This window comes from Vanessa cardui, chromosome 19 (genome assembly GCF_905220365.1).
Source record: "Vanessa cardui chromosome 19, ilVanCard2.1, whole genome shotgun sequence".
Classification (NCBI taxonomy): Eukaryota; Metazoa; Arthropoda; class Insecta; order Lepidoptera; family Nymphalidae; genus Vanessa; species Vanessa cardui.
Genome location: NC_061141.1, coordinates 9,647,894 through 9,663,375, shown reverse-complemented (window position 1 = coordinate 9,663,375; position 15,482 = coordinate 9,647,894).

The following is a 15,482-nucleotide window of genomic DNA, read 5'->3' as shown; positions in this document are numbered from 1 at the left end:
CTTCGTAACGTAACGCGTTACGGCGCCAGTCTGTCTGGCTTCTCTTTTTCTTGCGTATAGCGGTAGGCAGAGACTTTTTCTCTCACTCTAACTTAAGCGGTAGCCGTATTTTGGACAGACTTTTTTAAACCCCGAAACACACACGTATTTTATTTTATTTATAACTATTTTATTTGCTTTAGGTTATTTTTTATAAAATTCGTGTAAATAAAGCGGCACGTTTAGCTCCTTTTGAATATGTTATATAGCTTTTATATTAAATATGTAGGTATATAAAATGTGACTAAAGTGGATAGTGACAAATTAGTAAGCGGTAGCCGTATTTTGGACAGACTTTTTTAAACCCCGAAACACACACGTATTTTATTTTATTTATAACTAGCTGTGCCCGCGAGCTTGTCCGCGTTTGAATTTAACAAAAAGTAATATTGTATCCTATGTTACTCCTTATTTTATCAGTGTAAGTCCCGTCAAAATCGGTCCAGCCGTTCCAGAGATTAGCCGGAACAAACAGACAGACAGACAAACATTGTAAAAAATGTTATTTTGGTATATGTGCCGTGTATACATATGCATTGAGTAAAAAGGCCTATTTTAATATGACAAGCAAACACTCCAATTTTATTAAATGAATAGAGGAGTAATTGAATGAAATTCGAAATAACGATTCCTAATTTTCACAGGCAAAGTTTTTAAAATCTATTTAAAATGTAAAACAAAAGCGAATACAAATTTAACATAATTTAATAGTGTTTCACTCATTGTTATGTAAAATGGATGACAAGGCCATTTAAAAGTTTTTAATTTATTCGGAAAATTATTTCAAAGCGATGTCTTAACTTTCGGCATTCTGATGGAATTTATTGTTTTAATCGTGTTAAAATTTTATTAATATAACCCGTAACCTTCAGACGAGTTACAAGATATAACATATTTCGTTATACAGTATAATTTAATTTATGTACTATCTGTGAACCTTAGTTAGTCTTAAATTAATTTTCATGCTCAACAGACAAGTAAATCCTATTTATCTATAAATATATATTTTATAAGACTTTTTTTCTGTACTCTTTTTATTTAATTTGTTATTTTTTTTCATTCTCTTACGATAACGCTGATTATAAAACATTGTAATCATTCTACTGGGAACGGGGAACAGTTAATCATACTAAATTATAGCATGTAAGCCATAATTACTAATTATACTTGGTGGTAGTGCAAGCCTTCCTGAGTAGGTACCTCCCACTCATGAGATATTCGACCGCTAAACAACAGTACGCAGTATTGTTGTGTTCCGGTTTGAAGTAAGCCAGTGTAACTATAGACACAAGGGACATAGCATCTTTGTTCCCAAGGTTGGTGGCGCATTGATGATTTAAGGAATAGTTAATATTTCTTACAGCGTCATTGTCTATGTGTGATGGTAACCATTTACCATCAGGTGGCCCATATGTTCGTCCGTCAATCTATTCCATAAAAAAATGTGCATTTTATAAACGTGAGACCTACGTCTGTGTTTTTTGTCGAATTGATTCCTTAAGCCCCAAGTTGTACGTGTAGTTCTAAAGACATCTGTGCACAATTACTACTTTATACTGGAAAGATGTACTGGTGTTCCTTCTAAAAACATTACCAAATCAAATTGAAAATATTATATTTGATCATTTTAAAACGTTCATTTAACTTTAAAATTACCACAAAAAATTTCACATTTCCGATGTTTGCATTACATTAGGCATACTCATTGAATTAAATAATTATTATTTATTCGTCGTGTATGAAAATTGATAAGTGTTATCACGAAGCATTTATATCATCTAAACTGTTCTAAAGTTCGAAATTCAAATATTACGAACATCTCTCATCCGCACTTTATCACTTTAAATATTTCGAAGAACTCAGATAACTAGAAATACTTCAACGTTCGCGACACAACATATTTTTACTTTTTAACGAGATAAATTGATCTTGTTCGTAGACCGGCAACGTTCGGAATTGCAGAAATCAAAGGTTTCCGGTTCAAACGTCCAAGAACGCCGGCGGAAGTAATCTCGCCGTCGAAGCCTCCTTTGGGACCTGCATCCGCTCGGCTGAATATTTTGCATTTCATATGTGATATGCACTTAGGTATAAAACTTTTATTTATACTAGCTGTTAGCTTATAAACGTAATTTATTTATTATTTGTTTAATGTAAAGGTGCATTTGATTTGACGGATAGCTTACAAGCTTGTCAATACATTCTTGTTATAATAATAGTTATAGGTATCATTGTAGTCGCTAATAAAATTAGATGTTAAAAAAATATATATTAGTATTTGATAATTTGTTGTGTATTTACATAAAAAGAGTAAGATTGTATAGATATTTTAACGAACTTGTTTTGAACTGTTTTGCTAAAATTAATATTTTTTTTATAATTTGGAAAAGTAATGGTAATGGCGCCACAGTCTTAAAATAAATCTAACCATTTGATAGAAATTTATTCGATACAAGTAGGCGTTTTATACACTAAACAACGATTAAAAATTTAACTTTTATCCTGAACTTCATTTTACTGAAATCCATAAACAATATTGCATTATGTTTGGAATTTCTATCACTCTGGCCTGTTATTGCTCTGTCCATAATTTATGTAATTTTTCAAATGTAGAACAAACATGTTCGAATAATACTAATAAAAAATCCATTACGTTTTTTTTATAAAAAAAAGTTGTCACTTAACAGTCTTATATTATTATTTTTTAAATATGGTAATGATAGTAAATGGTCATCACCAGACATATATGTAAGAAATATTAACTGTTTCTTAGATTTTTATGCGCCAACCTTTGGGCTACAATGTAATGAAATACAATGCTATAACCCCTGTGCCTGTATTTAAAACCGAAACACTGCAATACTAAGTATTCCTACTAGAACATATTTGGGTAGTACCTAAATTTCTGCCAAAAGATACAAATATCACATATACGATGAACACGTACGAATTGAAATAATACGACCGTCGACCACATCGGGGATTACCCTCAAAGCAATATTCAATAAAGACACGTCGCCTCCAGTGTCGCACTGCACGACAGAGCTGAGATATTCTCGATGCATACTCGAATGAAAACTACATTATCGAGTACAGAGTGACAAATTACAGAAGTCATTTTAAAACCGAATATAATATACATGTTTATAGATACATACTATGATATAAAGCTGGAGAGTTTGTTTGTATAAATACTTTAATCTGTCAATAAAATTTGAAAAAAATTTATGGTATAGGTCGGCGGACGAGCATATGGGCCGCCACCTGATGGTAAGTGGTCACCATCACCCATTGACAATGACGCTGTAAGAAATATTAACTATCCTTACATCGTCAATGTGCCACCAACCTTGGGAACTAAGATGTCATATCCCTTGTGTGTAGTTACACTGGCTCACTCACCATTCAAACCGGAACACAACAATACTGAGTTCTGTTATTTGGCGGTAGAATAACTGATGAGTGGGTGGTACCTACCCAGACGGACTTGCACAAAGCCCTACCACCAAGTAACCATTTGTACCATTCTTAAACAGTTTATTGAATAAGTTTATAACTTTCTTTATTTAATCTATACTATTATTGTAAATGTGAATGTGACTCTGTCTGTCTGTCTATCTGTTACTCTTTCACTACCAAACCAATGAACCGAATTTGATTGACTATGTAATGAAGCAAACTTGAACTCCAAGGAAGTACTTAGGTTACCTTTATATATATATATATATATATATATATATAATATATTGTATCATAATTAAAATTAACATCACAAAGATGAATGCTTTACTGAAGAATTTAAAAGCAAATTATAAAATTAAATAAAACTGTAATAATACGTTACTAATAAATTATGAAATTGGAACTTATTCGAATTAAAAAAAATATAGTGCATATAAAGTATAGAGGTGGCTAGTTTTGAGGATTGATGCTTACGTAATTAATTACCCTCGAAAACAAAATACAAAACGGCTTTTCATTACCCCAACGTAAGAGGCTATTAGGAGGCAATTCCCCAATTATTCGTCCATGTAACGAATATAAAAGGAATAGTTAAATCTCTGATGTCTTTTCTAAATGTTTTTGTTCTTCCTCAAAGCTATGAAGACTGTAGCAATGGAATTGAATTATATATTGACTAGCTAAACTTACGGCTTTGCTTAAAAATAATTATATAACTTTATCTACACACATAAAGTGTCACTCCTATTTTAGCTTTGAGAAAAGTACCCTAAAACCCAAGACCCAAACTATCTTCTCCCCAAATTTCATCTGATCGGTTAAGCGGTTAAGACATAATATAACTATTTATTATATTTACTTTATATTTATCTTTTAGGTTAACGACTATATTAATAAAAATTAAAGTAACAGCCTGTAAATTTCTCACTGCTGAGATAAGGCCTACTCTTACATTAAGGAGAGGGTTTGGAACATATTCCACCACGCTGTTCCAATGCGGGTTGGTGGAATGCACATGTGGCAGAATTTCGATGAAACTAGACACATGCGGATTTCCTCACGATGTCTTCCTTCCTTTCTTGAATTATAAACACAAATTAAGCACATAAACCCAGGTAAGCACCACTATATAGTGGTGCTTGCCTGGGTTTGAACCCGCAATCATCGGTTATGCACGCGTTCTAACGCACACTAACAAAAAATACAGTCGATTTGGTGGCATCCTCCTTTTTTGAATTTTTGAAAAAATAGCCTTCAACTTGTGGTAGACAAGACACATTAATTATTTATGCACAGAAACATTATAATTTATTATCAAAACAAACCGTGCACACATAACATTGATTAAAAACCCACGATGTCAGATTAAGATCCATCTGATTAACAAGCCCATTTCAGTTTGAATTTCGAACAAAAACAATCATGCATTCTACGATTTCATACGTAAATAGTTGCTAAAGCATTCCGGTCGTTAAAAGTAAAAGTAAATGAAAATGCAAGCGTCTCTACCAAACAGAGCATCACAAAAATAGCCTTGTCAAAATCGTAATAGCCGAGTTCATTGCAGTTCCGGGGAAAGCGTTCTTATATTTAGACTGTTCCGAACCGACATAGCAGTGTTGACACAGTAATCGAACTATTTGCAGAACTAGAAATCGATTTATGTAAATCGGATTGTGCGGTATGTTTCATAATCAATGTTATGCTATCTATTTTTATAAAGAAGGTTTTGTTACTCTTAATATGTGATTTTTTTGGCTATTGGGGTTGTTATTTGAAAACGGTTTTTAAACATCACGCTTCAACTGTTGAAGATACAGCAGTAACATTTGAGACGGCTTAATTGACGCATAATACAAACGTAGCCGAGATGGCCCAGCGTTTAGAGCGCTTACATTTTAACCGACGGTTGCGGGTACAAAACCCAGGCAAGCACCACTGAATTTTCATGTGTATTTATAATTCATTGCGTGTTTGCGCGGTCAAGGAAAACATTTTGAAGAAACATGCATGTGTCTAATTACAATTAAATTCTGTCACATGTGAATCCATCAACCTTCTCCTCATAAGGAGACGAGCTTAGTCCAGCAGTGAGAAGTTTACAGGTTGTTGCTACTACTATAAATACATAAATATTGGACATTTTTCGAATAACAATTTTATTTGAAGCTTTTATCGTACGGGTAGGTACCACGCACTTACACACACATATATAATATCTTAATTCCTAGGGTTAGTGGTGCATTGATATCACGTTGATTGACGATGGACTTACCATAAGATGAACCATTTGCCAGATTTTATTTTAAATGTCTATTTTACGCCTATTAGAAAAACATTAATAATATAACAGTACCATTAACAGGACTACGAAATCTACTGATTCGTACTCGTAATTCCTAATATGTTGTGTTTTTACTACCAAATAGAAATAGATTACGGAACACTAAAAATCATGCTGATAGGATGACTAATATATAAAAACTCAGCAATGAACAGCTTATATATGTACGTAGCTATTTGCAATATAATTTCTTCATCAGCACTTGGTTTGCTTACAATTTAAACAATCATTTACAAGCTTACTGTCAGCGTGTCTACCATCGCTTACAAGACAATAATTTATTTAAGTGAAATTATGTAAAAGCAACTGCTTTTCATGTAATTATATAATGAATCTTTATTTATTATGTTAGTTACATTTCTGTAACGTAACTTTTTATAAAGAGTAAAATTTCAAAGTCGATTTTGATTTAAGCGTTCTGGGATTTATTCACGTGTCTATCACGTGTATACACACATGTGTCTTATTAACATAACAGTGATGTTCGTTACATAAGAATTATTTACTCAAAATATTAATGATTCTTTCTAGTTACCTCGCGATACGTAAACCGTTTAATAATCTAGTTTTTAAAAGAGGTATACAAAGTTTGTAACAAACTGTAAATATAATGGAATAATAAAACAATTTATCTATCAATACATTACTCTGTGAAATTTAAGATAACTACGAAAGACTAACAGAAAATGACGGTTATTTTGTTCGAGATGTTTCGAGTCCTGTACATCCACATTAAACAGGTTTCAGTTGCAACGGATGTCGTCCCTAGGGGAAGCCACTGCTACAAACTCATTCCTCACGGACGTATTGTGAATCTGTACTGGTTCAACAGTAAGGATTGTGCAAGCATTGTCAGTGACATTATTATTGTTTCATTAACTTTATTACATAAGGAACATACTTATATTTTAACTAAACCGATACACATAAAACTTATACTAGAAATAGCAACGCTACGCTATGTTTTATTTGTTAATTTTATTTTGTTTCTTCTTTTTTTTTACCTACTGTGACTTATTTAAAATTTTGTGTTTACATAATTAAATTTGAGACGACTTATATATTATATATTACTATATTCATTTATATTTATATGTGTAATTGTTCATTTATTTTATTGGTATATATGTTTATGTATATATGTATGTATGTTTATTTATATATGTATTATATTATATATAAGGCACCACCTACCTTTTCGCTGCACAATTTCCCCAAATCAAAGGTTGTCTTGCAGAAATCGCTACTTAACGATAAGACCGCCTTTTTGTACATTTTAATTTATTATTTTTTTTTGTTCCATGTAAAATTTATTGTTTGTGGTGTACAATAAAGTATATTCTATCGATCTATCTAGCAACGCGTTTAGAGAAGGGTTAAACATATAAAATATACTAATATTAACATTATATACATAAAATGGTATAAATTACACTTATCACATCATTTTCTAATAAATTGGACGCGTGTGAAACCTGGGCGCCGCTACAACAACAACAACAGCTTGTAAATTTCCCACTGCTGGATCAAGGCCTTCTCTCCCTTTAAAAAGAAGGTTCGGAACATATTCCACCACTCTGTTCCAATGCGGGTTGGTGAAATACACAGTTAGCAGAAATTGTTTGAAAATAGACACATGTAGGTTTAGGATGAATTATAAACACAAATCAAGCACATGAATATTCAGTGATGCCTAAACACGCGAACGTCGTTTAAGATGCACGCGTTCTAACCACATTGCCATCTCGGCTCTAGGTAGAGTTAGGGTCGCTAGTATTGTTATATCAGTAGCATCACTTCTCAATTTTTGCTATTGGAATGACACGCGTGAATGAAAAGTTGATTACTTTAAAATTACTTACAAATTTTATTGAATCTGTATAGTATTACAGAGCTAAAGACATGCATTGAACTTTGTTACTTATAACTGAAGGCTGGTAGTATTCTCTTTTGATATTCATGACTGTATCTCTCTCTTACTGTACAAGGTTTTGAATTTAATCGAATTAATAATATATAAACGAATATGGGTCAAAAATAAAGTTTCGAAAATATAAATTTATATGTATAGAATGTAATCGAAATTTGAATATTTTAATAAGTCGTTCATAAATTTACAAAACAGATGACCTTGTAATTAAAACACATGAATCATAACCAAAGTTGACACAAATACTGACTTTTCATGTGTTAAATATACATTTCGTTCTCGTTCATAAACATATGGAATATTTTTTGACACATGTAAGGATCAATATGATAAAATTAATTCCAAATCTTATTTTATTTCTCAATGACTTCTGCTAGCCAACGATTTCCAAACTGTTAAATATTTCTTCGTTAACATCTTAATTCTGTAGCACAATTTTAAAATGCCTCGCTATCAATAAAATATATACGCTATATAATACCTTCTCAGTAGAATGTCTATTTTCCAAAAAAAAAACGTCTATTTTAAATAATCTACTCCATTCTTCCATACTTTAAAGCTTGAAAGTTAGAATAAGACGTAACGAAGTTTCCATCAAAGTTTCTACGATGCTCTCAAGTCCATACAAACTTTTGAAACTTCTATTTCTACAACGAAATTCAAGTCGAATGAAGATGATTATTTATTACCATGCTAATATTATAGCAAAGTGTAAAACATTCAACTTTTTATCTTTGGCGGTTCCTTTTAAACTCATATGTGTATGAAATTTGCTAAAAGAGTTATTGGTTTGAGCACTTTTTTATCAAACTATAGATGATCTTTGTAAGAGGTCTTTTGTAGGTGGTAGCAACCACTAAATTTATTAGATATTTAAACGCTTAACAGCTTAGTATTGCTGTACACAAGTGCACAAGAGACATACCAACATATTTCCTAAGTTTTTTGGCACCTTGGTGTGTGTTTGTGTGTGCGTATGTGTGTAGTGGTAGCATATTTCATACAGGCCAAATATCTATAGGCAGTGGTGACCATTTACCACCATATGGTACATTTGCCCGTTACCGTTACCTATATGACGTTTTCTTTTTTTTTCTTTATTTCATGTACATATACCTAAATAACGAGTTGAGATGGCCCAGTGGTTAGAACGCGTGCATCTTAACCGATGATTGCGGGTTCAAACCCAGGCAAGCACCACTGTTTCATGTGCTTAATTTGTCTTTATAATTCATCTCGTACTCAGCGGTGAAGGAGAACATCGTGAGGAAACCTGCATGTGACAAATTTCATAGAAATTCTGCCACATGTGTATTCCACCAACCCGCATTGGAACAGCGTGGTGGAATATGTTCCAAACCTTTCCAAGGCCTTTAGCCCAGCAGTGGGAATTTACAGGCTGTTGATGTTGAATACTTAAATAAAGAAAATAAGTCAATACTTATAAAGCTTAAACTCAGCCGTTAGTACATAATTATAGCATATATATTCCACGTGATACCGCTTAAAAAAAATAGAAAAAAATATTTCTTAATTTTTAACTTGTTTTAATGCATATTTAAATTATCATTAAGACAAACCATACCTAATTGTTTTAGTTCTGAATAGAAACATTGACGGTGACAAGTCCTTGCAAGTTACTACACAGCTCCGAGGTTTATGCAATTTAACAAGTTTCGACAAGATTATACGAGCTTGAAATGCTTTGTTTTCTGAGAGAATGCGCCGGAATCGCAAACACACAAAGCCAAAGTTAAAGACGAAATCTTTATTCAATAAAGAAGCGTTAAATTTGCTTATTGATTGTCAAAAATCTGCACGCGAAAGAAAAGAGGTTTTATATGACATTTAATGAATATGTTGTGCAATAATTTTAATAACATTTACTTTAAAGATTTTAGTTTCAATCGTTTCTGCAAAATATTTGACGTTTTCCATTCACAATGGTCACCGTGACTGAAATCGGTGTCAATTTTTTTGGAGTAAAATACTTCAACAAGCAGCTTACGATTTACTCGTCTTCCTTAATTTCAAATTAAAAAATACTGTCTGTGTGTTTTAGTATAATATCCTGAAAATAAATTATTTAAGTGCGATTTATGCACTCAACAATACAGGGTACAGCTGATAAGTGAGTGGTAACAACCCAGACAGGCTTGCACAGAGCCTTACCAACTGTTAATGTATGGTAAAAAAAACAGTGTGTTTCATTATAATTTTATGAAAGTAAATTATTTAAGTTCGATTTATGATTTGAAAATAAAAATCATACTATACTTTAATTGAGGTTTAACAATCACTTAGCAAAACTTTCTTAAGACTATCAGGTCGAAATATAGATTCTACCGAAACCGATAAGAAACTCCGTAAAAATCATCACGAAAATCTGAAATTTTTAACGCAACTAATTCATATATTTTCGTTTCATTTCATGTTTAAATTAAATTGTGATACCTACGGTACGTCAAAGCTCCTTATTATTCCAATAATTAAAACGAAATATATAAATCAAATTAAAAAAGCAATTAATTAGATATTATCCATAAGTATTGTTAAGTATAAAGTAATGCGAATAGCGAGTAGGCTGATATTAGCACTTTTATTGTACTATTACTTTTCATACTATGATCATTTCATTCAGAGCCCCACATCAAAAGGCTTTTGATATTTGCGGGAATATTATCTCGATAGTAAAAATTTTATACGCCGTAAAAGCAGTCGTTTCATTCTGCTCCATATTGGAAATAGATGGAACGATATTTTAAACTAGTTTTTTTACCGCAGAGTTCAGTGGTACTAGGTTATCGGTTATGAGACTTTGTAAATAATATAAGATTTTTATTTACAAATGGGAAACTGATTTTAAATATTTCTTCATATTGAAATGGGACCAAACTGGGATGGAACTCTTGTAAATAACATTAAAAAAATAATACGTGTTCATTTATTGATTTTTTTATGATATGGATGGATGGATGAGTGTATTACACCTGGTGGTAAATAACCGCCACCACCCAATGATAGAAATATTAAACATTCCTTATAACAATGCATCTACCTTACATGTATGTAATGTTGTCTCATATTTATATTTATTTATTTAATGAATGAATATTCTGAACGCCACTCCGAGGTCCCGGAATCGATTCCCGACTGAGTCGATGTAGAAATAGTTCATTAATTTTTTATGTTGTCTCGAGTCTTCTGGTGGTCTCGCTGTGGTCAACGATACCGTCGTTACTTCTAATTTTCCACAGCACAAGTACTTTAGCTACTTACATTGGAATCAGAGTAACGTGTGTGATTTTGTCCGATATAAAAAATATTATAGCATACAGAAGCGAAATAGAATGAAAAAACGAACATTTAAATTACTTTAAACAATTTACAACCAAACCAAAAATCGTTAACTTCGAATTTAACTTAAGATAAATAAATAATCAATTCATACTGAAGTGAATTACTTACTCATTTGAGCTTACAAATCCAAATATAATCATAAAAATAACACTTTTAACAAATTACAATTCGCGCCAATACTGACCTTACTGTCCGCGCCCAAAAAAAAAATGACGGCTTAATACGATTTCGCACACTTTTGTTTTTTTTTTATTTTATTCGCTCTAGCCAGTTGCATAGTTACAGGAATCTCCTAAATATACCTATACAACCTCAGGATTCTTAAATAATCATGCCGATTGTAAACGCATTCAAGATTACGAAATCGCAAATCTATATTTAAAGTAATATTTAATTAAGATTGAAAATTTCAAATCTATTACTAAATCCCCCATCGCTCAGTTTTAGACACATTAATTATATTTCCGATTTTCATGCGGCGAATCAAGAATACTTAGATACGAAAAACTTTCCTTGGCAACTAATTGAAAATGTATTTCGACGAATTTCGAACAATTAATTCTTAATAGGTTTTCATTAACGAAGTGAAATGAACGCGTTCTGGAGTTACTTTTAATATATCCTCTTTTTATGAAACTTTTTTTTTTGCAATTTAATTTACAACATCCACGAGGTCACAGTTGCCCGTGCCTTTTCTACATTTTACTTTTATACATTTTGACGTTTTATATTTTAACTAAACACCAGCAGATCTTTACTGGACTTCAGACCTCTTCTTAGAAGACGTGGTCCAAACTGACTTCATTCTTCATTTTAAAATAATATATAATGGATAATAAATAGCATATAGTAATTATTTTAATCCTATTCTGCAATCCAGCGGACCCTGCTTCGTTCTCGATTAGAGAGAGCACAGCCTCGGCGACACTGATGTCACATTTATGTATAGATGTCTTGAGGCTGTGCTCTAGAATAATCCTTTCTGAAGCCCCTTTTGGGACCTTTAATACCTACGGCTTTAGATACGTGGACTTGCGATTGAATAAATTTCGGATATCACCGTACTGATGGAAGACTTAGGCTCCTGGCAGAAGACATTTTAGTGCACACTTTGTGCAAACTATTCCATTACTCTCAAAAAAAAAAACCCTGAATCTCTTCTCTTCTTCGCTGGTTCTTCTCAAGTCAGAGTCGTTTATTTTCCTAAACTGTGGTAGTTTTTAATCTGACAATCCATAAGTGTAATGCTTAGTGATTTCTCATAATTGAATTGAGTGGCAATTCAAATCGACTGTGATGGATGCTGAGTAGACCAACATTCCGCACGTAAAGGTACTCTCTACGGTAGACATACGAATGTATGCACTTCTGACGTCTGAGATACAGGGGCAAAGATTTTCGTGACAGAAAACCCACTAAATAATTATTCTCACGAAACGACTATTATTAACTAATCATTTGACTTTTGAGATATTTTAATAATCATCCCACTGTTATTAGATATGAACTGTTTTTTTTATTTCTACTTAAGACAAAAGGAGGCATCTATTCAGTCGTAGAATATTTACAGACTAAATATACTTTGTTCTTAGATTTTGACGTTATACGTTTTCTGTTACCAGATTTATAAATCGAACAGATTTGTTTAAACACAGTGTACATAATATTATGCAATCTCTATCACTTTGTGTATCATCATTACATAGTAAAAACAAAGTCGCTTACCGCTGTCTGTCCCTAACTTTGCCTAGATCTTTATAAGTAATATTAGATTGAGTGATTCGAAAGGAAGATTTTTGTATGAACAATACAGTAAAGAAAAAAAAACTGTAGTATATATTTTAGTATCAGCATTACACCGGTACAAAGCCAGGGCGATTCACTAGTTTAAAATAATCAATTCTTCTTCTTCGTTTTGATCGCAATACTTGCTTGATATACTGGTATGTAAAGCAGAGTGTAGTTAAAAGGAGTGTAGTTCAGATTACCCGTTTACCAAGGCACTCGTGTATATGTAGATGCACGCCACCCTAAGATCTCCTCAAACAAGGTGCAGTGCCTCGAAGCTAAGACGGTAACTATCTAATTAGGCACATGAGTACTTGCGGCCTCGAGACTACTCATAAATATGGAGAGTACAGACAGCGCGAACTAGATCTTAAAGCTGCTTAAAGCGCTAACACATCACAGGCAAATTTAAACAATGAATGCTCTGTAATTGAACAGATATTCAGCTGCTAGAATCGAATAAAATAAAGCAGTGTTATTGTATAAAATACAGATTTATTTTTAAAGATTTTTTTTTTTTTTCTATTACTTGGTGATAGGACTTTGTGCCAGTCTGGGTGTATACCACACACTCGTCCATTTTCCCCCGATCAATTCATTTGATTTGATATCTAATCTAAGAAAATAATTCTCTTACAGGAAACCAAATGGTATAAATAAATGTTATTTAAGAAAATACATTAAGAAAAATATAACAATACGCCTATAAAAATAACAGCTTATAATGTTTTTTAGTTAATTGCAAAATATATCCGGGTCCGATTTCGACACCATTTACATTATCTTTGAGAATGAAAATAATTTACCCGGTTTAATTGAGATGTGCATATATAGAGCTGTTACAACAAACATTTTCATTATTATTTTATATCTTTAACATTTTTATAACTTGGTATAAAACAAACAAACTATCATTCGTATCGCTTTAAATTAAATTTCAATAAAAACTTTGGAAACAAGAAATCTCTGATCAGATATAACTCTCTTAATAACGAACAAAGCAAGCAATCATGAGCTAAAAATTTGCTTCTCAAAAAGAGAACTGGTCATAGCCCAGCAGTGGGACTTTAATAAACTATTACTTCACTTTACATTATTATACATAGTTTATAAAATTTACATAAACGATAATTATTACAAATAATTCTAACCTATAAATTATATTAGACATTAATAGGCTATTTGACAGGTTCTTAAAATCAATTTTATATTATTTAGTAGAGGTTAAGGAACCCAGAAAAAGTTGATTTTTATATTTCTAGTACATATTTGCCGAAAAATATCATATTCAAAATTCCATATTTAAATAACGCGCGAAAACGCTACTTGGACAATATGGCTCTGCAAAGGGGGCGGTGACGTCACTTTGCTGTAATTTAATCTGTGGTACATATAGTAGAAAAGCAAGGTTTACAAGAAAGTGACTTCATCATAAGCCCGGCCAATCAGGAGCGTTGTGTGTCACGTGACAAACGTTTGTAAAATGCATTTTTATTTATTGATTTTTGAATAAATTAAGTATTATTTTCAAGTTTCGTTAGTAAATAACCATTTTTAAACTCAAATATATAGTGATTACAATAATTCACAATTTATTTTTCGCATTGTCAAATAGCCTATTACCTACAAGATTATTTAAATACATTGTGCGTAAATAAATACACACTATACATCTTGCTATCAAACTTGATTTACCACCGTATTTTTAATTTTAGTTCAATTAGTTTCTACTATATCAATTTAGTGGAGGTGCGAAACTAAATACAGCGGGGAGAACAAGCTAAGTCAATTTAAACACCTATGAGTATCTCCAAGAACTGTAGAGTGAGGCTTACCCTAATTAGTACTTTACTAGAGAGGCTACAACAATATTAAATAATTAATTAAGTTCTAGTGACATAAATTTACTTATAAAAGCAGTTATGTAGACTTTCAAGCAGCAATAAAAACATTGTATTATATTTATAGTAAAAATATGACAACAACAACAACAATAACAACAACAACCTGTAAATTCCCACTGCTGGGCTAAAGGCCTCCTCTCCCTTTGAGGAGAAGGTTTGGAACATATTCCACCACGCTGTTCCAATGCGGGTTGGTGGAATACACATGTGGCAGAATTTCTATGAAATTTGTTACATGCAGGTTTCCTCACGATGTTTTCCTTCACCGCTGAGCACGAGACGAATTATAAAGACAAATTAAGCACATGAATCAGCGGTGCTTGCCTGGGGGTTTGAACCCGCAATCATCGTTTATGATGCACGCGTCCTAACAACTGGGCCATCTCGACTCTATATGAATGACAGGCAAAAACAATAAGATCTTAATTTGGGATGTCGACCGATCTTTTTTATGGAATAGGTTGGCGGAAGAGCATTTGGGCCACCTGATGGTAAGTGGCCACCATCACCCATAAACAATGACGCTGTAAGAAATATTAACTATTCCTTCCATCGTCAATGCGCCACCAACCTTAGGAACTAAGCTATGTACCTTGTGCCTGTAGTTACACTGACTCACTCTTCAAACCGAAACACAACACTCCTGTTTCATACC